At 51.1% G+C, this 27,361-nt stretch overlaps 1 protein-coding gene and 1 long non-coding RNA gene across 3 annotated transcripts in view; one reads left to right on the top strand and one right to left on the bottom strand.

The window, feature by feature from the left end:
- The window catches only part of LOC144756428 (uncharacterized), a 147,195-nt gene that overhangs the window by 60,601 nt on the left and 59,233 nt on the right, over positions 1–27,361 (top strand). The gene's annotated exons all lie outside the window — the stretch shown is intronic.
- The window catches only part of MIGA2 (mitoguardin 2), a 147,297-nt gene continuing 147,120 nt past the window's right edge, over positions 27,185–27,361 (bottom strand). Inside the window, exon 17 of the transcript XR_013595150.1 lies at positions 27,185–27,201. The gene's annotated coding sequence lies outside the window, so the exon portion shown is untranslated. The remainder of the gene's footprint in view (positions 27,202–27,361) is intronic.

The following is a 27,361-nucleotide window of genomic DNA, read 5'->3' on the forward strand; positions in this document are numbered from 1 at the left end:
AATAAAGCGCCCTGTAGTAATCACCACCCGGGAGCAGCCACTTATCCATTTCAAATGCTGGATTCAACGCCGGGCCATACATCCCGTGGTTGATGGCAGCAAGGTGGGAGGCCCAATAATACCTACGAATATCCGGGAGCGCTATACCGCCATCATACCAGGGAAGTGTCAATTTTGGAAGAGCGATGCGTGAACGTCCGTCCCATATTAATTGCCTCTGCAACGATTCTACTTCCCGAAAATATTTTGACGGGATGACATCAAAACTATTCTGAAGTGCGTATAGGAACCGCGGTAAGGACATCATTTTAAAAAGGGCCGCACGCCCTAGGGGAGACAACGGTAATTTACGCCAACCCGCTACATCGGAGCGCAACCGTTGGAGTGGGGGGAGTAGATTGCGTTCATAGCGAACCGCCGGATCCAACGAGATAAACACACCCAAGTACTTAAAGCCAGACTGCGACAACTGGATGGGACAGCCCCGCGGCAGACGAGGGACATCACCCGCAAGTACATAAATGTAGGATTTCGACCAATTAATGATAAGGCCCGAGTTCTTCCCGAAGGAGTTAAGTACGTCAAACAATACATTGAGCGATTTTTGGGGAGATGTAAGGTACAATAAAATATCATCCGCGTATAAGGAAATGCGATCTTCAAATTCCGGCGTCCAGCGTATACCCTTCATCGAAGGTTCCCACCGTAGCCAAGCGGCGAGTGGCTCCAACGTCAAAGCAAAGAGGAGCGGGGACAACGGACAACCCTGCCGCGTGCGCCTCCCAAGAGTAAAAGGCACGGAGACACGGCCATTAACCACCACCTGTGCCAGTGGCGTTTCATACAGGAGTTTGACCCAACCAATAAAACCAGCGCCAAATCCAAATTTGGCGAGTACAGCCCAGAGATAAGACCATTCGATCGTATCAAAGGCCATCGTGGCGTCCAAGGACGCCAAGATGGCCGGTTCACGCAGCCTCGGGGCCCTCGAGAGAACACCATGCAAACGTCGAAAATTTAATGCAGTGTTACGGTGCGGGATAAAACCCGATTGATCCCGATGAATCAGGTCGCCAATAACCGTAATCAGACGATTAGCAAGCAGTTTGGTGAGGATCTTAGGTTCCGCATTTAAGAGCGAAATGGGTCTATAAGACGAGCAGCGATCCCGTGGTCTACCCTCCTTATGGATCACCACAATAGTAGCAAGACGCTGATCTCTGGGGAGGGAGCCACTGTCTCGCGCAGCCAAAAACATATCACGGAGATAGGGAGCTAGAGTATCAGGGCGTAATTTATACAGTTCAACAGGAAGGCCATTGGGACCCAGAGCCTTGCCGGAACGAATGGAGCGTAGCGAGAGAGCCACCTCATCCACCGAGGGCGTGGCATCCAAACAGTCCCGATCCGATTCCGACAAACATGGAAGTGCTATATCTCGAAGCAACAACTGCGAATCCTCCTCGGGCCTGTCGGACACCGAGGTATAGACCTCTCGAAAATAATCAGCAAAGCATTCAACAATTTCAACAGGGTCCGTTACACGCACACCACCACATGTCTCAATCACCGGAACCATTCGACTCGCTCTCTCCCTTCTGTCCAGCCAGGCAATCAATTTTCCTGCTTTATCACCCACATCATATAGCCGTCCCTGCTGTTCCCTACTCATCATCTTTGCCGCATCAGTAACCAAAGTTTTATATTCTAATTGTTTAAGGCGGAGGACATGTAATGCTTCTCGAGACACCTCTCGTTCCAATGCAGTCTCCAGGTCCGTGATTTCAGTCTCGAGCTGAACAATTGCCCCATTCTTATATTTCTTAGCACACCCCACCAAAGACAATGCCTGTCCCCTGATCACAGTCTTAAAAGCTTCCCATAACGAAACAGGCGAGGATACAGAACCAGCATTCTCAGTAAAATACAGATCAAATGAGATAATCAATTCAGTGCGAGTCTTAGGGTTAAGAAGATACCAGGGGTTGATCGGGGCCACCCTCCCTTCGGCGCCGATGCTAAGATTAAAGTGAAACCAAATAGGGGAATGGTCTGATATACCCCAGGCCAAGTGTCTAATCTCTCCAATCGAAGGGGACAGGGCAGCCGGCATCAGGATATAATCCAATCTAGAAAGACTACCATGAGCTCCCGAATGGAAAGTAAACTGTGTTTGCTCTGGATGCATTAGTCTCCAACAATCTATAAGTCCCAATGTTTCCAGGAAGTCACCCAACCAGGATTGTGCAGCAGGAAGATCTCGGGGCGGATAGCGGTCTATTCTGCCAGAAATGACGGAGTTAAAATCACCACCCAGTATCAAAACACCCTCCGGGAGACCCTGAACCATCCGCCCCAGGTCCGTAAATGTCGTGGATTGTAAGCCCGGAGGGACATACACCGACACCAACGAAATTGGTTTTCCCTCCCACCGCCCAACAAGTGCAACATATCGACCCCTGGCATCAAGGATCACATCGTCAACCTCGAGGGGGAGGGAAACCCTAAGCAAAATACCCACTCCTCTAGAACTAGATGTAAATCCAGAATGGGCAGCAAGACGATAACCCCGTCTATTAAGAGCGTGACAAGTATTTCCTATCAAGTGTGTCTCTTGTAGCAAAACGACATCAGGCGAAAGGCGCCGCAACAGCTGCATAACCACCCCTCTCTTTATCCGATCACCCAACCCATTCACATTCCAGCATAATACCCTCAACCCTCTACCCCCATCCAGATCCATAATGAACTCCCATCGCAAAACGAGCATCACACCAATGTCAAAGATAATGAAAGTACCTTGCCTTAAAAAAGAAAAACAAACAACCCCAAAACATGGCCCTCCCTCCCCCCAATGTTCCCAACACAACTCCCACCCTGCACCCCTGCACCGACTCAAAAGCCACCCCAATTTGCAGTGTGCCTGTCGCCCTATCAATTACAAACAAAGAACTAATCTACACAAAGAAAACCCCAGAGGAGGAAAGGGGTCCCGCCATCCTCGCTATCTCCCAAGATACGAATGGAATGATCAAGGAAGTCAGTGAGCCTCAACTGGACACGTTGAATAGTGTTCCGGACACAGGTACCATAATCATTCTTGGTCCATCAGTCTCCCCTCAGCACCACCAGCATGTTCCTGGCCAGCACGGCGAGCCGGCAAAGTGTCCAACCAATCACTCGCTTCCTCAGGCCTGACAAAGAAGAATGTTCGATTGTCATATTCAACACGCAGTCGGGCCGGGAATAACATAGTGTATTTTAGTTCCATGTCTCTTAGTCGCCGTTTCACCCCTTGAAATCCCATTCGTTGTTTCTGGACCGATTGAGAAAAGTCCGGATAAAGGTTCACAGCAGCGTTCTCGAACTGCGTAGGGCCGCTTGTCTGTGCCGCCTGCAGAATGGCGTCGCGATCTCTGAAGTTGAAGATCCGTGCAATAATCGGACACTCTGTGCGCACGTTCGATGGCAAAGAATTTGCTCAGGCCCTTGGGTGCAAGATAAGATGATTAAGAATGAGGTCCTCCACTCGAAGATCAGTGGCGAGTGAACTAGAATCTTCCGGGACCCCAATAATACGCACGTTGTTGCGCCGTGCACGGCCTTCAAAATCCTCCAAGCGACGAGCAAAAAAGTCATTAGCAGATCTAAGGTTGCGCACTTCCGTTTGCAAGTCGGACACGTCCGTGGTAAGGCTGGATGTCTTTAGGTCCAATGACTTCACCTTCTCGTTCGTCTTGGCCAAATCAGTTCGAATGAGGTTGACATCAATAGCCACCGTGTCCAACTTCAGAGCCAGGGCTTCATACTGTTGGCCAATAGAAGACATGATTACCAGCAATGGCGCCCATCACGTCCTGTAGCGTTAATTCCGCCAATACAGCAGGATCGCCGACAGCCTCCTCCCGGGCCTTAGGTGCGCCACCAGGGGATCCTTTAGAAAGTGTGTAGCGATCCATGACATTCGTCTGGGTTGAACCTCCACGGATAGTGGTCTTGACTTTCCGTTTTTCACCCTCGGGCTTGCCCGTCATGGCGAGCCGGGTGCCCCGGAGGGAGGCTTGGGATCTGGTCCAAATGGCTCCTTAAAATTCACACACAAGAATACAGGAGGCGAAGTTGGGCCAATTTGAGTCCACAGCCAAACAGTCGCTAGCTCGAAGCTCAATGAGCTGGCATCGGAGCTCGTCCGATCAACAGACACACCGCAGATAGGAGACAGTGCGCTGGAGAAACTAAACCGAAAGTGAAGTGAGGCTGTGGTCTGAACCCCTCAAGCTGTTGTTGTTAAATTACGACCTGGGCACTGCTACAACTCAAGGTCCAGGCTGTTCCATGGAGAAGGCCACAAATTTCAAGACGGCAGAACTCTGGGACCCCGTGTCCGATTCCGACCCAAAAACCTGCTAGTACATCAGCCGGGTTGTGTCTTCAATGACCTTCCATCAGATCAGGATATTATCCAGGATAAATGCGGGAGGCAGCGAGGGTCCTCGGGAGCCCTGTGCTCACGTGGCCATCTCGGATGCGCACGTAGCTCCTCCCCCTAGGCTTCTTTTCTGATTGAATCTTTCTTTGTCTATTTATGCATTATACTAAGAGTTGCTTCACTCCTATTAATACCATTCTATTTACTAGCATAGACTGCCCAGACTTTGTGTGCTTCGTAATTGTCTTCTTTCTGACTTTCTTACTCTCTCTCCTTCTGTTACTTGTGCTGTCTCTGAATTATTTCCTACTGCTTGCCATTTGCTCCGCTAAAGAGCATGCTCAGAAGCTCATCCACTACTCCAATGCGCATGACTAGAAAGCGGGCTTCTCCTCAGAAATACTTATGCGCATGCTCAAAACCCGCTAAATATATCGGAACCGTCTTACTTGGTTTCAGGCTTCTTCGGAACTCCGCTGCAACTAGAAAGGTAACCTTTTATTTTTAAAAGCAACGCATTTTCCCTGTCTAAGCTTCGCGGCGATTCTCAGGAACGTCCGTTATTCCTCCGGATTCAGGTGAAGTGCGCCACAGCGTGGACTCGACACCTGCTTCCTCATGATTGCAGTCAAGCACTAGAGCGCTCACTAGCTGTTCGAACATTTCTCGCTTGGCGGCCATCTTTGATTCCTGACTCGCCCTACGTCAGCCTTGCCTATACCCTTTGTACAGTAGTGTCTTGAAGGTTATTGTATTGATCCTGTGCTTCTTGCCATTACGTGACCTGATAGCCCTGACAGGAGTTCATAATGACCGACTCCCAGACAATATACTCTTTATGGCTTTACTGCCCTTACATTGTCTATGACACTGTAGAGGTACCATTTTTATTCCTCTGTACCATCACCAGTGGTATAGTGCACCCAGCTAGAGGGGTGACTTACCTAGGTCCCAGGCAGTGGATTGCAGACATGGCACACAGGGATGTGTGCCATGTTGACTCTTCACTTTTCTCTACACCAAAACATGCAGCCTCTAAGCGTGGCATAATAGGTGCTGCAGCCCTTAGAGAACTTCCCTGGTCACAGTGCCCTTGGTACCCATGGTACCTTTAACAAGTGGCTTACCTGTGGCCAGAGAGGTGCCAATTGGGAGTACAAAGGTACAGCTTTGGAAAAGAACACAGGCCCTAGGAACCAGATTGGCAGGGACCCAGGGCACATCCAGTCAAAGTGCATCATGTGTCAGGCAAAAAGTGGGGGGTAACCATACAAAACGGGGTACTTTCCTACAAACCTCTATTGGGAGGGCCACAAATATATAGAGAAGACAGGGCAATACCACCATCTTAGAAATGGCTACTCTGCTGCCCACTTACAGGTGATGGGAGGTACAAAAGGCTATTGTTCGCCTCAAGATTGCTATATCTGAGCTCTTGTTGGCCGCATAGAACAAATTCACAGTACAATATATGGCCACCCCTAGATAGCAAATGGACACCTGCTCCACCGTAAGGTCAAGTAGACAGTATGGGCCTTTTCTCCTCATGATTTTCTTGGAGCTATAGACACAGGATTTACACCAGTTCACCTCTAATCCAGAGAAGCGACCGAACTCTGTCATTGCTCCGCACCGGGACACTCCTAAGTATCTGTGCGCATTATAAAATAACATAACATAACATTGCATTTACAGCTTCTCTGAGATCTGAATCCTCACCCCTCATGTATAGGAGCACGTCATTTGAGAAATAAAAGCAATCAGAAGAAAGGGACAATCCTCGATAGTGGGCTCCTTGTCATATTGTCTGAGCAAACAACTTCAGAGCCTTGGCAAACAATAATGGCGACAACTTCATAGCCAGGGCAAACAATAATGGCTACAACTTCATAGCCAGGGCAAACAATAATGGTGACTAGTACCCTGCCTCACTGTGCACGATTTCGAGATCGCCGAACAGGTGCAAACCTGAGCCACTGGGTCTGTGTGGAGGAGTCTTGTCCATTTAACGAAAGGCCATTTGCAATGCATGCCGAGTAAGGTGGCATATAGGAACTCTCACCAGAGTGAGTCAAATGCGTTTCTGATATCTACTGACATGACCAGGGAATCCAGTGTGAGTTGCTCTCGCTGATCCAGAGAAATATAGCTACTGAGAGACGCTGGGCATGGTGCTACGAACGGAGATAAGGCCAGTTAGATAAAGATGGACCAGAGAGCACATATGCCTTAATAATCGGTTCGCAAGAATCTTGCTCAGTATCGTATAGTCAGCATTAAGCATCGAGAGGGAGCAATATGAGTCCAAGAGCAGTGAGTCTTTGTCTTTTTAGGCAAAGATACAATTTGGGCCTCGCGCAAAGAGGAGGAAGCAAGGGGAATGGTCATAATACACTTCACCGGGTATTCTGCGGAAACCATCTTTCCCTACGATGCTCCAATCAATCAGAATCTTATACAGCAAGACTACTCACCCATGAGGGTCTCAAGGAGCTGGCGGGGCGGGGGGGGGGGGCAAGGGAGGGAGGGGGAGCTGGGTCTGTAGTTCAGTCAAAAAGTCAGGTCTCGAGGTCCTTTCTGAATTGCGACAGTGATGGTGATTGAGGTGCAGAGGCAGGGAGTTCCAGGTTTTCTCAGCGAGGTAGGAGAAGGATCTTCCTTCAGCCGGGGTCTTGCAGATGCATGGGACAGTGGCCAGGGCCAGTTGGGCGGAGCAGCGATGTCTATTGGGAGTGTAGAATGAGAGGTGGTGGTTGAGGTATGCAGGTCTGATGTTGTGGAGGGCTTTGCAGATGTGCGAGAGCACAACAATAGAACCTGTCGAGCCGTACCTTTAAAGCACGTAGGCTGGAACGAAAGGAGTATTCGTGGGCCTCTGGGTTTCCTTTCTCTCCTCCGATCAATGATATCCCACTGGGAGCCCGCTGCCAGTTTATGCACCGGTGCTGTAAGTAAGGGGATGGGAGGGTGAGATCGGTCTGGGCCCAGATCAGCTACACAATTAAAGTCAACCCCCCCCCACACTATCCTCAGATAAAAGGTATTTAATTGTAATAAATCGGCCAGGCTAGTCAAAAAGGCAGATTGATCCACATTCGGGGCATACATATTCAAGAGGGCAACATTTCTACCATGTAATGAGCCTAGCACTAAGACATACCAACCGTGGGGGTCTGTTATTGCTCGATGTAACTGAAAGGGCACCTCCGGCTGGATCCGAACAAGTCCACACTGTGCAAAGGTCAAGTAAGTAGTGGCATATAACTGATCCCTCCAGCAGCTGCGCAAGGCCACACATTCCGGCTCTGTACGGTGTGGCTCCTGCAGGAATGCAATCTGTATCCCCCAACTCTTCTGGTAACTCAAAACATTGTAGCTTTTAGCTGAGAAGGACAAAAACCGCACATTTCATGTGATCAGTCTAATCTGGGTCTCCATATGGTCAGGTCCAGACATACTGCCATCCGGCTTCCACAAACCACTCCAGTCGATCTAGGTCGCTCCTACCAAATAAATAATAGATCATTCAGTGCCATATGTACCCCATTAAAAGAAAAAACAAAAAACAACACAATAAAAACAACTAGCCAACACATCCAAAACACAAACCCCCAACAACTGTGACATACAACATCCTGGCCAAAAACATAATAACACTGGGCCCGCCAAGGAGCCAAGGAAAGCCCAACAGTGGAACTAACTAGTTCCATAACAGAGGGAAATACGCGGAGCATGAAACAACCATGTCCACAGGGAGGAAGAGACAAGTAAACAAACAGCCTAAATATAGTGGGAGTGTAAGTGCAGAACCCTCACCCAAAGTCTAGTTCCTCCACAGGCCATACAAATAAAAAAAAAAGAAAATGAAGAAATCGACATCAGTAATACTCATGCAGCCACCACTACTCCACCGCTCAAGGTAGGAATTAACTCTTCAGGGAACTCCCATCAAACATCTGTCAAACAAATCGCTGTGCCCGGGTTAACCCCCTATAAAATATCCCCCAGACCTGGTACCACAGAGTCCTCCAAACCTGTAGCGGCACTGCAACGGGTCAAGAATGCCCGCTGCCAGGAGTCCTCCCTCGCCCAAGAGATACAGCCATTTCCACTGCACTGGTCCATTCCAATGCTGCTTGCGTTTGAGGGTCGGTTCAGCCCTCAATGGTGAGACCTCTGCCACCGGGGCCTCAGGGGCTTCTGGGCCCTGACTCCTCCAGGAGTACAATGCCTTGATCAAACAACTCCAACCAATCCCAAGCCTCCGCCGGGTTCATGAAGTAAACCTGATCCTCTGTCTGGACTTTCAGCTGGGCATAGTAGGGAATACAGCAAGCCCATGTTGCACAGCTTATTTTAGATGGCAAGAAACAATGCTCTCTGGTATTGTACCCGGGGTAAAGTCAGGAAACAATCAGACATTGGCACTGTCCATCACGAACGGCCCATGTGCGTGGGCCTGCTGGTCTCTCTCCTGGAAGTGAAGAAGGCGAGCTATCACTGGTCGAGGCGGGGCCTCAGGACGGGGAGGCTGCACAGCCATATAGTGAGCCTGTTTCAGGGCATAGTGGTTGGATAGGCCCTTGGGGGCCACTACATCCTGGAGCCAGTCCTTGAGGTAGACCCGAAAGGAATCGGCCTCAACACGCTTTTGGAGGTCCACCACTCTGATGTTGTTCCGGCGGTCCCTTCCCTCCTGGTTGTCCAGCCGAGCTGCTAGTTGCCTCATTGGAGTTTCTAGTTCTGTGAGGTGATGGTCTGTAGATTGTACAGCTGGTGCGAGTGACTGTTTTGTGACCTCGAAAGCAGTGAGCCTCTCTGATAGCATCCTGGTGTCCTCCAGGATAAGGCCAAATTCCACTACTATGGAATCAATTTTCCTCTCCAGGCATTCCCCGGAAGCTTCTGTCGCAGACAAGAGTTTATCAAACTTACTATCAAGAGATGAAGTGTCTCCACAAATTGGACACTGCTTGACCTCTCCTGGGAGGCCTTGTAGATGCATTCTTCTTGGCACGCTGTGTGCGGCCCATGGTGTACTCAGCCACACAAACAAGTATATAAAGATAAGACTCGCTACTGCAAGTACTAGGATGGGTAGATCTCTGCAATCAGCCTGCGATGTTACTGTTCCGATGCTGGTGGGAGAAGTAGCTCTAGCGGCAGTCCATAATGTCTTAGGTGACCACATCACCATCCACCAATGAGGATCTCAAGATGCTGAAGGAAGGCCCACAGCCCAAACAGTTCGGCTGGCAAATCCACTGAAAGGATTGGAGGTTTTTGGGCTGTTCCTGAGGGGTCCCCACACATCGGCATCGAGGGAGTGACTGGCCCACCAGGGCGAGGTCAATGAGCGGGGCAACTCAATCTGCCACGATCATCTAGACTGCACATCAAGAGGGTAGCGGGAGCCTAGCATCTCCCTTCAAGTTTCAGTGACAGCCTCAAGTTGCCCAGGGGCTGCCCAGCATTACTGCTTGAGGCTCTTCACCTGTATGTGAAGTCAGGAAAGTTGCGGGTGCAGGCCAGGGGTAGCCCCTCCACCAGCTCCTCACCACTGTTCATCAGTGGTAGATGGAGAGCAGATGTACCCTCTAGTGCATCCTCAGTACCCACAACTTTGACGTGTCCCTGGCACCCTCGTAAGGTGTCAAATGAAGACCTCCTTCAAAGACCACCTCGACAACAACGCACATGACAGCAAGGAGCTCTTCATGAAGGAACACTCCAGCTCCAACACTAACGACATCCTGCCGTCGCAAACCCTGTGACAGCTTCAACACCCAGACAGCCCCAACAGACAGCAACACAACAGACCCTCCGCACACCATCGACCACATCCCCTTGCTAGCCTGGACCAACTTGAGCATCGATGACACCATCAAGACCATGAGCACAATCCACTCCGGCTCTCCGTCAGACCCATTCCCGCACCACGTCTTCAGCAAAGCAAGCAGCTCCATCGCACCCCACCTACGCAACGTCATCAATCTCTCCCTTGAGACCGCGACCTTCCCAGAGAGCTGGAAACACGCCGAGATCAACGCCCTACTCAAAAAACCCAAGGCAGACCCAAGAGACCTCAAGAACTTCCGACCCATCTCCCTGCTCCCCTTCCCGGCCAAGGTCATCGAGAAAATTGTTAACAGACAGCTAACCCGATCCCTCGAAGAGAACTGAATCCTGGACCCTTCCCAGTCAGGGTTCCGCAGCAACCACAGCACCGAGACCGCCCTCATCGCCGCCACGACAACATCAGGACCCTGCTAGACAACGGGGAGACTGCAGCACTCATCCTCCTAGACCTCTCCGCCGCCTTCGACACCGTCTGCCACCGTACACTGCGCACACGCCTCCATGCTGCAGGGATACGAGACAAGGCTCTGGAATGGACCACCTCCTTCCTCTCCGGCAGAATCCAGAGCGTCCGCCTCCCCCGTTCCGTTCCGAAGCCTCCGAGATCATCTGCGGTTTCCCTCAAGGATCCTCCCTCAGCCCGACACTGTTAACATTTACATGGCCCCGCTTGCACACGTCGCCCGACAGCACAACCTCAACATAATCTCCTACGCCGACGACACTCAACGGATCCTCTCCCTCACCAAGGACCCCATCACCGCCAAAGCCAACCTCCAAGAAGGAATGAAGGCCGTTGCCGACTGGATGAAGATCAGCCGTCTGAAGCTGAACTCGGACAAGATGGAGGTCCTCATCCTCGGCTCCAACCCGTCAGCCTGGAACGACTCCTGGTGGCCAAAGGCACTGGGGGCAGCCCCGACCCCCACCGACCACGCACGCAACCTGGGAATCATCCTCGACTCAACCCTCTCAATGACCAAGCAAGTCAACGCCATCTCCTCCTCCTGCTTCAACACCCTCCGCATGCTCCGCAAGATCTACAGATGGATCCCGACAGATACAAGAAAGACAGTCACCCAGGCTCTCGTCAGCAGCAGACTCGACTACGGAAACGCCCTCTACGCGGGAGCCCCGACCAAGCTCATCAATCGACTACAACGCTTTCAAAACGCCTCGGCACGACTGATCCTCAATGTACCACGACACGGCCACATCAAACCTACACTGGCTCCCCGTCAACAAGAGGATATCCTTCAAGCTCCTCATCCACGCACACAAGGCACTCCACAGGACCGGCCCAGCCTACCTCAACAGACGGCTCTCCTTCTACACCCCCAACCGCCAGCTCCGCTCCGCCGACCTCTCACTCGCCACCGTCCCGCGCATCCGAAGAACAACCACCGGCGGGAGATCCTTTTCCCACCTCGCCGCCAAGACATGGAACACCCTCCCTATGAGCCTACGACAGACCCAAGACCTGCTGACCTTCAGGAGGATACTAAAGACCTGGCTGTTTGATCAGTAGCGGCCCCCACCTACAGCGCCTTGAGACTCTCGCGGGTATGTCGTGCGCTTAACAAATGACTGATTGAATTAGGAGGCGCCGTCTCTCAGATAGGCCTATCTCCCTTTCGGTGTAGTCCCTGCAGGATCACTGCTATTCGCTGCAGCTGTGCTCCTGCCAGTAGCCTACCCAATGTAAATGGCATGGGAGGTCAGACGGGGCCCATCTCACAAGATGTAGAGGCTCCGACCACTTACAAGCACCATCGCCACCTTAAATGGGGGCCTCAGGAAATCTGTAGATTAGGACCCCTCTGTGCTCCGGGGGCTGTAGGGAGCACGGTCCACTTTTAAAACGGGTGTCTTGTCCTCAGTGAGGCCCTGCTAATAGAGCGGACTGCCATCTTGCAGAGTGAGTGAGGTGCGTCCGGGCCAGAATAAGTGTCTGGAACAGAAGTGGCGCGGTCCCTCTGGTACTAGACTACACCGATGGGAGTGCCGCTCTCCAGTGACCCTCCGGCAAGCTCCGAAGCAGCGGTGCGGCAGCTGCAGGGGGCTAGGGGATCGCGGTTGGCCAGAAGCTCAAGCCGTCGCCATAGCATGGTGGCAAGCTCCACCCTCCCACACCACAAACTTCATATTCATCCTTTTCATAACAATCTTCTTTGAGGGTACTGCTTAATTCTGCTAACAGTCCTAGATGTTTCATTATGGTATTTTACATCCAGGACAGCTGACAGAAACACACAAAAAGTTACCAGAATATTATCAAACGCGTCCCCCAAGTTAGAAAAACAAACCTTTTGGCTTTGCTGATACTTGCTGCTTTTGTTTTTCCCTGGCACTTCGTTGCATTTTCACACTTCCTACAGTCACCTCATCCTACCCATCTTTTTTATATCCTCTTTTCCCCTTTTAAGGTCTCGCCTGAGAGAGAGTGCATGCGCTGTTGCTTGCATGACAGTCTGTTTACTTAGGGGGCTGTAGGAAAGTAGGATCTGCTTTCATGGTTACCCCCACTTTTTGCTTGGTGTCTGTAGGTTTTTGACTAGTCTGATTGGGATTCTGCTAATCAGGACCCCAGTCTCTGTGCTTTCTCCCTAATTTGACCACGGTAAGTACTCTTTTGCATCCACAATTGGCTGCTGGTGTACCCCTGTGTGTCCCTACTAAATGGTACTAAGGTAACAAGGGCATACGAACACCAGCGGTCTCCTATGGGCTGCAGCCTGTATTGTGCTACCCATGGGAGTACATGCACACTGTGACTACAGGCCCTGTCATTGTAGAATGAATGAGTTGGTCCTTGCACCTCTCACAACAGATATAAGTTTTTCTTATATCTGAGGCCACTGCACTTAAAACCTATAAGTCACCCCTATGGCAAGCTCTTCAGTCCGGAGGGCAGGGTGCTTGGTTATATGTGTGAGGATACCCCCGCTTGAGCAGGACACCCCTACAAACCCCAGAGTCGATTCTCGAGGCTTTATTTTGATACATATAGCGAACATCAGTCATTATGCGATGTCCAACTATATAGTGGCTGCACCAAACCCAGTCATGTTTGTTATCAAACATGTTGAAATCATGCTCCAACACTGATTCCAGTGTTGGAAGTATGATCCCATGTACTTGGGGGCTACGTTGGGGTACCCACCTGTATTACCGGTAACAGCCTTTCAGGGCCCGACGGCAAGTTAGTGCTGCTGCCGACCACAGACAATTCTGGGCTGGAGTGGGGGCGCTTGCGAGCTCCACCAGACTGCCTTGAAGGGCACATTTGGTGCCCTGCTTGCATACTCAGGTTTAGGGAGCCCTTGGCTCCTGCTCTGCTGCAAAACTGGACAAAGGACATGGAAGTATCCTTCCCTCTGACCAGCTCTCCTCTGGGGGGATCCCATCCTTTCCCTAGGGTACTTAAGGGCTTACCTGTGAGTGGCTCTTCAGATTCGTCCTGGGACAAGATTCAAGCCTGAACCACGTCACTATTCGACCATCTGGACACTTAGAATTCGCTTGACTTCGCCTGGAACCAAGATTGTACCAAGGAAGCCTCCTGGTGCTCCTGGTCTTGCTAGTCTGCAAGTCTTCTTCATCATCTGTCTGTGCTTCTTCCAGAATCTTCAACAGACTTGTGGGCATCAAAGGCAACCAAAGTAATCTGCCTTGGAGTGAAGGAGTCAATCCCCTGCATCTGCAGGACCCGCAACAAAGCTGACCGGTCTGATGCTGCTGACGTCCCACGGACTTCGAAAGGCTCAACAACACAGGTGGTGGTTCTGCAACTCCCTCAAGGCCTCTGCAATTTTGAGGCCAGTATCTCTCGTCGGAACCAGTGGGACTGAACCCCTGTGCACTGCGTCGACTTGCCCTTGCCAAGGCTTCTTGGCTCTGCACTCCAGAAACCTTCGGGCTACCAGAAGCTCCAGCTTCCAGCATCTCTTCCTGCCAAGTACAGCTTCCTCACTGCATCTTCTGCACGGTGGGTTTTCCTTCTTCGTAAACTGCTCGAGGTCATCTTGCGATTCCTGTGCCTTTGGCCTGTGGGTCCTCCTGGGGGATTTCTTTTGCTCCAGTGGATTCCCCTACTTGCTCGGGCCTGCTCTGACTCTCCTGCTTATAGTGAGTCCCTTGGACCTTGCTGCACCCACTACTGCTCATTCTTCGTTCTCCACGCCAGTTGCAGATACTGCCAGACAACGACCCCTTGGTCACCGACATCCGATCTGGAACAGCTCGTGCCCGGGTCCTGCCTTCCTCAGCGTTGCCTGTTCCTCACAGCTGCAGTGACAAGATCTTCAAATTGTCTGAACCATCCATCGGTAGGCATTGCTCTTCTATGCCTCCTGGTCCCTCCTGAGTAGCATAGACTCTGTCCCCCTCCACTTGCAGGTTCTTCACTTCCAGAATCCACCCTTGGTTTCCACTGGACTTCACCTTCTTTTCCAGAGGCACTTTTCTCCAAGTCTTCCATTGTCTATGGAGGTTCCCAACGTCTCCTCACCCCTATGCACTTGGCTTCCCTGGTGTAGGAAACGTGGTTTCCGGGGCATCCACGGGTGGGGTGGCTCTCCAACCTTCCGTCCTCCAAGGGAATTCTGGAGGTCCTCTGGGAAGGGTCCTTCTTCCTCAAAACTGCAACTGCGACTTCTCCATTGACTTCCATTTGGCACGCAGCTGTGTTCCCACTCTGCACGCAGCCTCCGTGGGGTTCCTTGGCACTTACCTTGGGTGGCTCCTTGTGCCTTCAGTCCCGTTCCTCTCCTGCAGTTCGCATTCCACTTTCTTAATATATGGTTTGGTCTCCCCCCTGGAGACCACTGTATTTTGTGCTACTTATCTTATTGCAATTGAAGTATTGTTGTGTATTTGTGTTGATATCTCTGGGTAGAAGATATACCAATGTGTTAGTGAGTGTTGTGTAATAAATAGAAGTATTTTTATATTAACAGTGTGTGGTTCTTTTTCGTTTAACCTACACTACATGATTAAACTGGTAAAACAAGCTGCTTAACACTCATTCAATATAAGCCTGAAGGCTGATCTCCACAGTTGCCACTTTGAGAGCTTTCTATGGTTATCAAAGACCAATAAAATCACCATAAGGGTTGCCTGGATTAGTGCAAGGCGCTTCACTTAAATAAGTGTGCACCATATACTAACGGTAATGGATTAAACCCAGATCTGTTGACTGGGTGTGAGTGTTTGATTGGTTCAGATGCTCTGTCCATCACCACCGTCTTTTGTAACATATACTAAGCCAGCCTCCTATTAGGGGACTTAGAGCTCCCCCATTGCCTACCATTGGTTGGCTTCATTGTCACTCTCATTACCTTCCTGCTCTTTCGGCAGCTAGTGCCTCCGACAGTTCTTGCGCCGCCTCTCCCCCAGGGCATGGCTAAAGTTCTAGTGTGTCCTTCCACTGCTTTGCAGTTAATGTTGTGGGAGCTGGTTTTCTCCTTTTCATTTGCTGGCTTGGCGTCTGCTTCCTTCCCCTTCTTTTACACCTCCTTTCAGACTTCAGAGACACTTTGTGCAAATGTATGTTTGATGATGTGTGAGCCACATGCCTTTTTGTTCTCATACAATCGTTGACCAATTATTTATTTGAAACTGATCTCTTTCCATTTGTAAACTTTAGTCTTCCTTAGACCATTATGCAAGTGTGCACAACTCTTCCTACAAAGACGTGTACATTTTAACCTCCTGAATGCGGGATTTAGCCAGTGGCTGAAGCCTGCACTACCACCCAAGTGCATTTGTGGCCATTAGCTGACACTGGGGAAGCATTACAAGGATCCTCAGGTGCTAGCACTAGAGGATTTTGTTTTTAAAGAGTGGTGATGCGAATTTGCTTATGCTTCAGTTTCTGCCCATCTGTTAGGTCAGTGCGCCACAAGGAATGCGGACATCACAGTTTTCCCACTGGACACAGAGGAGCCAGGAGATATGTGCTCTCTCGCACTCCAAGGGCTCTACCCCAAGTGCCTCCTCATGTTTCAGGATGGCCGCCTTAAAAGGGTTTCTTGGTTGTGGATCACAGTCATACCATGATCAACAACCAGGAAAGCAAATCAGCCACTAGGGATGTGTTCTTTTGGGGTGGTCAGCCCTTGTGGTGAATGCCCCCACCAGATAATTTTTTGGGCAGTTGGCAAGAGGGGGGTATTGCACCACCAGGGGAAATAAAAGGATTAAGAAAAAAAAGAAATCTAATTGTCAAGGAACCGACCCCAATTAGGGGCCCATATGTTTTTTTTCAAATGTGTGTTTCACCTATGAATAGATCGCGACACACCAGGGGAAAACACACATTTAGAAGAAAAAAATTAGTCCTGCAATAAGGGGTGGCAATTGCGCCCCCAGGGCAAAACACACATTTAAAAAAACTACTTTGTTAGGGGGTCGGAACTCCTTCCATACATGTCGACCCTCTTAGGGCCCATATATATTTGCTTAGAAAAGAGCGTTTTTTCCTAGGAGGTTGATTGCGCCCCTCAGCAGAAAACACGCTCAAATATATATATATTAGGGGGTTTATAAGCAACCCCCATCTGATATAACCTTACAGCAGCATATTCCTTACCTTAGCATTATCTCCAGGCGTCAGACTGGATCTGATTTTTTGTTTTTTGAGAGCAGCACTCCTGCACGCTGGTAGGTGGCATCGTCTAGCTCCGTGTGGCATCATCTGCTTCAAGACCGACAAGGGCGGTGCCTATATAGGCACCATCCCTGCGTGCTGACGTCAGTTTCGTTTCGCAGCTTTTCAGGCCAGAAGTTTGGAGCAACAAAGAGTACCGATCCCTGATGTGTGAAAACTAGGGCCCTGAAAGGGGGAAAAGCCCTACGTTTATAAATCCTTTCACAGAGCGGGGAGGATCAGAAAGGAATCTGGGGCTAGATAGAGTCTCTACCCGATGCACAAGTTACTACTTGTGTAACGATATATCTGTAAGAGACATTAGTTAGTATTAGATTCCTTACCTTAGAATATCCCCAGGCGTCAGACTGGATCCGGAACTTTTTTGCGTAGCAGTACCCTTGCGCGTCAGTAGGCGTCGTCTGCGGCTCCGCGTCCGTCGTCGGCGTCATGGGCGCCGTGACACAGCTTTTACGCGCCAGAAGCGCTGAGCCATGTTAAAAACCAAAACTGGTGCCATTGAAACTAGGGCCCTGAAAGGGATAACCCTAACCCTAGATATCGGTTCGCAGAACGGGATGATGGGTGGGTCGGTAAGGAATCTAATACTAACTACTGTCTCTTACAGATATATCGTTACACAAGTAGTAACAAATGGCCTCAACTGTCGCCGCTCAATCTCCAAGCATGGAGGTGGAGACTGGACAGGTTTGGGTGGAGGACCGTCTCCTGCTGCTGCGACAGAAGGTTCTCCTGAAGAGGCAGACGAACCGGGGGATCGACTGACATACTGAGTAGCTCTGGATACCAGTACCTTCGTGCCCAGTCCGGAGCCACAAGGATGACTTGGGCTCGGTCGCGCTTGATCTTCTTCAGCACTCTGGGCAGAAGTGGTATAGGCGGAAAGGCGTACAACAGACCGCAACTCCACTCGCGACGAAAAGCGTCTCCGAGCGAGTGCCGCCTTGGAAATTCCAACGCGCAGAACTGATGACGCGTTCTCTTCGGTGGCGAATAGATCTAACCAAGGCTCTCCCCATCGCTGAAAGAGGCCTTGCGCCACGCCCGAGTGCAGACGCCATTCGTGATCCATCATGCACCGACCGCTGAGCTCGTCCGCCCTGGCGTTCAGAGAACCTGCCAGGTGTTGAGCCACCAGGGTCACGCCCTGGCGTTCCAGCCATTGCCAGAGGCGCAGAGCCTCCTGGCAAAGGGTCCACGACCCCACCCCGCCCTGTTTGTTGCAGTACCACATGGCGGTGGTGTTGTCCGTGAACACCTGCACTACACTCCCCCGAACAGAGGGAGGAATGCCTTCAGTGCAAGACGAATCACCCGTAACTCCAACAGGTTGATGTGGAGCCGGGCCTCCGCCGGAGACCAGAGGCCTCTGATCTCCGCCTCTCCCATGTGGCCTCCCCAGCCCTGGAGGGACGCGTCCGTCACAACTACGTGCTCCGGTTGGGGAAAGGAGAGGGACCTGCCGCTGACCCAATCGCGGTCCGTGAGCCACCACTGCAGCTGTCTCGCAGTGCCCTCCGAGATCAGGACATGGTCGGACAGGTTGCCCTGATGCTGGGCCCACTGAAACTTCAGGTCCCACTGCAGAGCCCGCATCCGCCACCTGGCGTGATGCACCAGAAGGATGCAGGAGGCCATCAGCCCCAGAAGCCGCAGCGTCAACCTGACCGAGACCCGGGATAACGGCTGAAAGATGGGAATCAGAGCCTGAATATCCCGGACCCGCTGTTCGGGTGGATAAACCAGAAACCGCGCCGAGTCTAGAACCGCTCCGATGAAGAGGAGCTTCTGAGAGGGGCACAGGTGTGACTTTGGCACATTGATGGAGAACCCCAGCTGGTGCAGGAGATCTGCCGTAGTCTGGAGGTGGCCGACGACTGTCTGGGGCGAGCCCGCCTTCAACAACCAGTCGTCGAGGTAGGGGGAAGACTGAAACCCCTAACCTGCGCAGATGAGCTGCGACCACCGCCATCACCTTTGTGAACACCCGTGGGGCGCTGGTAAGGCCGAAGGGGAGCACGGTAAACTGAAAGTGCTCGTGGCCAACCGTGAACCGCAGGTAGCGCCGATGGGCCGGCAGGACGGGGATGTGGAAATAAGCGTCCTGCAAGTCCAACGCTACCATCCAGTCTTCTGGGTCCAGGGCAGCTAAGACCTGAGCCAGTGTCAGCATTTTGAACTTCTCCTTCCGGAGGAAGCCGTTGACATTCCTGAGGTCCAAGATAGGGTGCAGGCCCCCTTTGCCCTTCTTGGGTTCCAGAAAGTAGTGGGAATAGCAACCACACCCTACTTCTGGCCCAGGAACGCGCTTGATGGCCCCCTTGGCCAAGAGGGCCGTAACTTCCTCCTGCAGAAGTCGCAAATGATCCCCCGATACACGGTGGTTCTGCGGTGGCATGGCTGGAGGAGTCGCCTCGAAGGGGAGGGAGTAGCCCCTTCGGATGATCTGCAGCACCCACCTGTCCGATGTGACAGTGCGCCAGTGGAGGAGGTGATGGCGAACCCTGCCCCCCACTGGCGTCACATGGGCCTGAAAGCACAGACTAGGAGGGTTTTGAGGCGGATGCTGCGGGGGAAGGTGTGGACTGACATCGCCGTTGACCCCTACCGCCAGGACGGCGGTTCCTACGGCCGCCACCGCGTTGGGTATTACCCTGCGGAGCGTGGCTGGCAGCACGTGTGGGTACACCCCTTCCGTGGCTACGAAAGGAGGGAAAAGCAGCCGATTGCTGGCGCGGGGCCGAGAGTCCCAAGGACTTGGCCGTAGCCCTGGAGTCCTTAAAGCGCTCAAGCGCATGGTCTGCTTTGTCGCCAAAGAGGCGACGGCCATCAAACGGCATGTCCATCAACGTGTTCTGGACATCTGCCGAAAAGTTGGCGGACCTCAGCCAGGCTTGGCGTCTGACCGCCACCGTTGTTGCCATCGCTCTACCTAGCGAGTCGGTGGTATCCAGCCCACACCAGATGGAATATTTGGCTGCATCCCGGCCCTCCACAAGGGCTTGGCCGAGTTTGGCCCGTACCTCCAACGGACACTCTGGCAGCACTTCCGCAACCGTATCCCACAGAGAGTGGGTGTAACGGCCCAAGAGGCAGGTGGTGTTGGAAGACCGCAGTCCCAGGCTAAGGGATGAGAAGATCTTTTTACCATACTGCTCATACCTCTTGGATTCCCTGTCCGGCGGAGCCGACGGGAACGCGTTCTGGGAATTGGAGAGCTGGATGACCAGGCTCTCGGGAGTGGGGTGGGTGGACAGGAAACATGGGTCCCCCGGGGCCGGGCGGTGGCGTCTGGCCACGTTCCTATCTACGGGCGAATCCATAGCGGGCCTGGACCAAGTGCCCAAAAGAACGTCGGTTAAGGCCTCATTTAACGGCAGCAGAGGCTCGGCTGAGCATGACTGCGGCTTAAGGACCTCGGTGAGGAGGTTAGTCCTCACGGCCGCGACGGGGAGCTCAAGGCCCAAGGCCTTGGCTGCCCTCATCAACACCACACTATAGGTTGCCCCGTCCTCCGTAGCCACGGTAGGAGGTGAGACAAAGCCAGTGTCAGGCGAAGTGTCAATACCACTGGCCTCCCCAAGTTCACCTGCCCAGTCCTCTTGAGACTGGCATTCACGTGCCAGAGGGTCCTCAGACCCCTCCCAATCCTCCTCATCACCCATCTCCTGGTACTCAGGATTGGGAAAAGATGGGGCCGGTTCATGGAAAACGAATTCTCCACCGGCGCCGGAACCGGGTCGAGGGAGGCGTCGGTGGTGACACCTGAGCGACCGGCGCAGGGGAGGTCGTTAAATCCACCGGCGACGACCCGGATCCGGAACCGGATCCAGTGGGGCCCTGCGGCGCCAGGCCCGAAGGCGCCGGCGGCGACGGAGCCGAAGCACCCGTCGGCGTCGGGGCCGAAGCCCCGACCCGCTAGGACCCCAGACAGGGCCGCCGGGGCTGAAGGCGCCGTGGAACCCGTCGGAGGAGAGAGGGACCTCATGGCCACTAGGAACCGCTCGATCTCCTCCGGCGTCGCGTGAGGCCCAGGGACCGAAGGGTATGGAGCCTGACGCGGCGCCTGCGACTCCGAGGGAGCCGCGTGGGCGGTGCCACCCGAACCCCCGGCCGCGTCGCGCGAGCGTCAGGGGGGGAGTCGGAAGAGCGATGACGTCTCTTCGACTTCTTATGCTTACCTGACGACTTCGACCCTGAGGAGTGATGTCGACTCTCGGAGCTACGATGGCTCCGCTCCCGCGACCGGTCCCTCGACCTCCATCTGGATCGGGACCTCTCCTGGCGTGGGGCCGACTACCGGAGTTCGAGTCGCTTACGGGACCGCTCCCGTCTAGCTTTCGAAGTCAGGGCCCGGCAGTCGGAACAGGCCTTGTCGTCGTGGTCGACGCCGAGACAGTGGAGACACCGACGGTGAGGGTCCGTTACCGACATCAGTCGGTCGCAATCGTCACAGGGCTTGAAACCAGGCATCCCTACCGGCACCGATGAGGAGTCGAAGACTCGAAAAGGAGATCAAAAAGATCAAAAAAGAGTTAGTCAAAAAGTGACTAAGGTACGACTTTTTCCGGATCTTCGCTGCTGGCGCGGAAAAAAGAAGAACTGACGTCAGCACGCGGAGGCGGCGTCTAAGTACTCAGACGATGTCATCACGGCGCCCACGACGGCGACGACGGACGCGGAGCCGCAGACGACGCCTACCGACACGCAAGGGTACTGCTACGCAAAAAAATTCCGGATCCAGTCTGACACCTGGGGATATTCTAAGGTAAGGAATCTAATACTAACGTGTCTCTTTCAGATAATGCATTACTGAAGGTAACTTGGTCATCTGATTGAGACTTTTAGATGCAGAATCCTTACCTTAGAATAGATACCCAAGCCATACCTCCCTAGAGGAGGGTCATTTCTTTACGCATCAGTCAGCGCAGATCTGGAGAGGAGCTACCCATGTCACTTTTTGACTGACATTTTTTGAGACACTGTCTCCTAGTATAGCAGGGATGTCTACGAGGAAGGAGGTTTAAGCCCTATGGTGCTTGTAACCAGAAAATGGTGACAGAACCACACATCATCTGCTTCTGGTGTCTCATGCTCACTCAAATCCGGTCTGCCCTGGACCCGGGAGATTGAATGGTAGCGTTGGACTTGCAGGACGCATACTTCCACATCCCTGTCCAGCCTGCCCACAGACGTTATCTGCGGTTCATGGTAGGCCCCAAGCACTTTCAGTTCACAGTGCTCCCCTTTGGCCTTACCAGCGCCCCTCGGGTGTTCACAAAGGTGAAGGTGGTGGTTGCGCTCACCTGCAGAGTTCAGGGTTGCCAGTCTTCCCTTATTTTGATGACTGGCTGCGAAGCAGGCTCATCCCAGGAAGTCATCTCCCACCTCCAGACTACAACAGGCTTCCTGCACTTTCTGGGGTTCACTATCAACGTTCCAAAGTCACACCTGACCCCTTCTCAGATACTACCTTTCATAGGGGCTGTTCTGGACACAGTGCAGGTTTGGGCATACCTTACCCAATTGCAAGTCTAGGATATGCAGGCTATGATACAGATGTTTCAGCCTTTATCCTCGATTTTGGGTGAGACTAAGGCTGCTGGGCCTAATGGCCTTATTCATCCTGCTTGCGACACATGTCCTCTGATGTATGCAGCAGTGGGACCTGAAGTTCCAGTGTGTGTTCCATCCGGGAAATCTCTCTGACATGGTCCAGATCGCAGAGGGTAAAATATCTGAAGTGGTGGTTAACAAATGGGTATTGGGTCATTGGTAGACCCCTCTCCCTTCCCTGACCAGAACTGATAGAAGTGACAGATGCCTTACTCTTGGGCGGCCATCTGGGAGAGGTAGAGATCAGAGGCCACTGGCCTCTGGCGGAATCCGGACTACACATCAACTTGTTGGAGCTCAGAGCAATCCGCTTGCATTGAAAGCCTTTCTACCCTCCACCAAGGCAAGGCTAGTTCAGTTATTCACGGACACCACCATGTGCTACAGTAGCAAATAAGGCAGGGTGAAGTTGTGGACCCTTTGTCAAGAGGACCTCCATCTCTGGACATGGCTGAAATGTCAGGGCATTTCCCTGGTGGTTCAACACCTGGCAGGATCTCTAAAGGCCAGATTGGACGAAATCAGCTGAAGATGCCTAACGGATCATGAATGACAGCTCCAACCAGTGGTGGTGCAAGGTCTCTTACAGCAGTGGCTAGAACCTTGGTTAGATCTGTTCGCCACTGCAGAGAATGTGCAGTATCAGCAGTTTTGCACGCTGGAGTTTCCAATCCGGCTCTCACTCGGATAAGCTTTTCATGTCAAGTGGAGCTCAGGCCTCCTTTATGCACGTACCACTCCTGCCAGGCATTCTGAAGAAGATCAGGAACAACTGGGTTCAAGTCATTCCTGTGGCTCCAGACTGGGTTTGGACAGACTGGTATCCTGGGCTGTTGAGCATGCCATCGGTCCTCTGATCAGGTTGCCCCTTCAGAAGGAACTTCTGCCGTGGCAACAGGGGAGTGTTCTCCACCCAAACCTGTCAACATTCCACCTACATGCGTGGAGATTGAGTGGTGACAGTTGACAGCTTTCAACCTTCTGCCCAAAGTCTGTAATGTCGTGTCAGCTACACATCCCTCCGCCAAGCGAGTAGATGCCTGCAGTTGGCGCAAGTTTGTGGCATGGTGTGCAGAAAAAACAGGTTGACCCACCTTTCTCAGGACATTCTGTGTATTGTTTCTTTTGCCCAGCAGGGCTCTGTTTTGGTTTCTGAAAGGTCTCCAAAACGTGTTCCCACCTTCACCCTTCAACATGCCTCAGTGGGACCTAAATTTAGTCCTGACATTTCTGATGTATGCTCCTTTCAAGCCGATACGCAACTGTCCTATCAGGCTCCTTACTATAAAGACGGCCTTTCTAGTGGAAATAACATCTGCCCAGAGGGTCAGTGAACCCCATGCTTTGTCATCTAAGCAGCCGTATATCAACATCTTCCCAGACACAGCTGGCCCTTCGCACTGGAGCTTCCTTGCGAAGGTTGTCCTTAAATGTAGGCCAGTCTATCACAGGGCCTACCTTTGCGCTCCACCTCGTCTTTCTAAGAAAGAGGAGCGACTCCTTTGGCTGGACCCAAAAAGAGCATCGTCATTCTACCTGGACCATGCAAAAGAGTTCCAGGTGGATGAACCACTCTTGGTGGGGTATGTCGGAGCCCAGAAAGGGAAGGCGGTACAGAAATGGACCATCTCTTGACAGATCGAGCTCTATATCAAAATTTGCTATGCATTGGGCGAAGAAGGGGTTGTATGCTCATTCTACCAGAGCCAAGGCTGTGACAACTGCTTTAGCAAGGGGCGTTCTGGTCCTGGATATCTGCCAGGCAGAAACGTGGGCATCTCTACACACTTTTACCAAGCACTACTGCCTGGACAGTCAGATCTTTCTAGAAGAAATCTCTGCAGGACTTTCTAGAGTGGAATCGCTTCGCAGTCCCCCCTCAGGGAAGGTATTGCTTGGGTATCTATTCTAAGGTAAGGAATCTGCACTAGAAGTCTTTATCAGATGAACAAGTTCCCTACCTTCAGGAACGCCTTATCTGGTAAAGCCTATCTGGCCGCAGATTCCTTACCGACCCACCCATCCTCCCCGCTCTGCGAACAGATTTATAGACTTAGGACTTGTTCCCCATTCAGGGCCCTTTTCTCTTAACATGATTTTAGGGAACGTTTGAGATTTGAAGGACACTGAGAACCACACAAGGGACACCACCCTGGAATCCCCTGGGTGTTTACTTTTCAAACATGTATGGTTGGTAGGTTGCCATGGATTTTGGCCGAGCACGCCCCAAATAACGAAGCTACCCCTATCGCTGATCTCCATGCAGCACTTTCATGCCTTGTGTGCGGTAGTCTCTTGGCCCACCCACACAAGTGGGGTACTGTCCTTTTAGAGAGACGGGTGGGAACGCAAGGCGGTAGGAAATTTGAGACTACCTACAGACTCCAAAACTTTCTATCACCGAAATGTAAGAACAATGTGTGTTTTTAGCCAACATTTGAGGTCTGCAAGGGCTTCTGGATAAAATTACTTAGAGCGAGCCACCCAAGTCACACACCCCTGGACTCTCTTGGTTGTCTAGTTTTAAAAAAATGTGTAGGTTTTATAGATTCCACTAGTTGACAGCTGAGAAAAGGCCCAAAATCCACAGCTACCTACATTACAGAAAAAAGGGTCTGTTTTCAGTGGAAAAATGTCTTGGGTACATGTAGTGTTTTGGACCCTTTCCTCTTGCGGGCACTAGGCCTATCTGCGCAAGTGAAGCATCATTTTTATCAGGGGACTTGGGAGAATGCGGAGTTGTAGGAAATTTGTAGCTCCCCACAGATTCCACAAGTTGTCCTCACAGAAATGTGAGGAAAAGGTGTGTTTTTAGTCAAAGTTTGAGGTTTGCAAGGGCTTGTGGGTAAAATAACCTAGTGTGAGCCACATACGTCATGCACCCCTGGACTCCTCTAGTTATTAGTGCTAACAAATGTGCAGGTGTGCTAGGTTTCACGAAGTGCTGGATGAGCTAAGGCCCAAAATTCACAGCTACCCACATTGCAAAAAAAAAAGCGTCTGTTTTCGTTTCAGTGGAAAAAAAGAGATGTGTCCATGTTGTGTTTTGGGCCCTTTCCTGTCATGTGCACTAGACCTACCCAAGTGAGTGTGGCATAATTTTTACCGGGACACTTGGGGAAATGCTGAGTAGTAGGACTTTTGTGGCTCTCTACAGATAACCAATTTTCTCACAGAAATGTGAGGACGTGTGTTTTAATTAAGTTTGAGGTCTGCAAGGGCTTCTTGGATAATCAAACCTGGACAGAGCCACACAAGTCACTTCACCCTCGATCCCCCTAGGAGTCGAATTTTAAAACATGTGCAGTTTTCCCAAAGTGCCGGATGAACTAGAGCGCAAAGCTCACAGGAACAAACAGTGCAAAAAAAAGGGTCAGTTTTCAGTGAAAAAATGTGAGGAGTCCATGCTGTGTTTTGGGCCTTTTCCTGTTGTGGGTACTAGGTTTACCCATACAAGTGAGGTACCATTTTTACTGGGAGGCGTGGGAGAATGCTGTGTGGTGGGAATTTGCAGCTCCGTGCAGATTTCAAAAGTTTTACTCTCAGAAATTTGAGGAAAATATGTCTTTTTAGGGGAAGTCTAGCTTTGGAAGGGCTTCTGGTTAAAATTACCATGTGAGTCATGCACCCCTGGTTGTCTAGTTTTCCATCATATGCAGGATTGCTAGGTTTGCCTAGTTGCTAGCTTAGCTGGGGCCCAAAATCGACAGCTAACCACATTGCAAAAAGTGGTAAACATTTGATGCATCTATATTGCGTTTTGGGCCCTTTGCTGTCACAGGCACCAGGCCTACCCACACAAGTGAGGAACCATTTTTATAAGGAGACATGTGGGAACATGGACTAGTATAACATTTGTTATTATCAATTCGATTTCTCTGCATTTGGACCTTCCACATATAAGCCAGTGTCTACGAAAGAAAACATTTTGAATAATGCTGAATCACATGCTAGTACGGGTACCCACAAATCAGAGACTTACAAATAACCACTGCGCCTAAACTCCAGATCTGGTGTCCATTTCAGAAATACATTAGTTTCCTTGATAAAGTTTACCATATGAATTGCGCTATACTATGAACACAATGAAAAACCAGTGTACTGTGAAGCTTAAATTGTTGGCGCTAGGTACCTCAGGTTCGTGGACAATCTACACACCCTATATATCATGGCAAACAGAAGTGCTCTCACATACGTAATGGTATATTGCTTTTGTAAATTGCCCACCGTAACAAGAAGTTACAGATGAAAATGTCACTATTGCCCATTTTTTCCCCACTCATTTTCACTATTATTTTTAGCTCAAGTTAGTGTCTTTGTTAGAGCTACACAAATTACCACCTTGCTGAATTCAAAATTGTGTCTACTATTCAGAAATCTATAGCTTTACTGTATTACCAATTGGTGTCATATCAGGTTTCACCACAAAGTAGAAGTAGGTTTAAACCACAAAAATTTGAAAAATGAACTAACTCTGAAAAATGCCAAAACTGTAGGGGAAAAAATAGGTTTCTTGAGTCAGCTCTGATTGTTTATCAAAGCTGGGAAGATGGTGTCTTAACACAGCAAACCTTTTATCGATGTCATTTTTAGGAAACATACACTTTTTTGCAGAGTACTTTTTTTCCTGCAAAACAAAAAATGCTGCTATATTTAAGCTATTTTCTCAGTCGTCTCCAGGGAAATCTACAAACCCTGGGTACCTTTAGAATCCCCAGGATGTTGCGGAAAAAACAAGTTACATACTTGTACACTGTGGTTCTCCAGTATTAAAATCTATTATAGAT

The sequence above is a fragment of the Lissotriton helveticus genome, chromosome 5_1, assembly GCF_964261635.1.
Source record: "Lissotriton helveticus chromosome 5_1, aLisHel1.1, whole genome shotgun sequence".
NCBI lineage: Eukaryota > Metazoa > Chordata > Amphibia > Caudata > Salamandridae > Lissotriton > Lissotriton helveticus.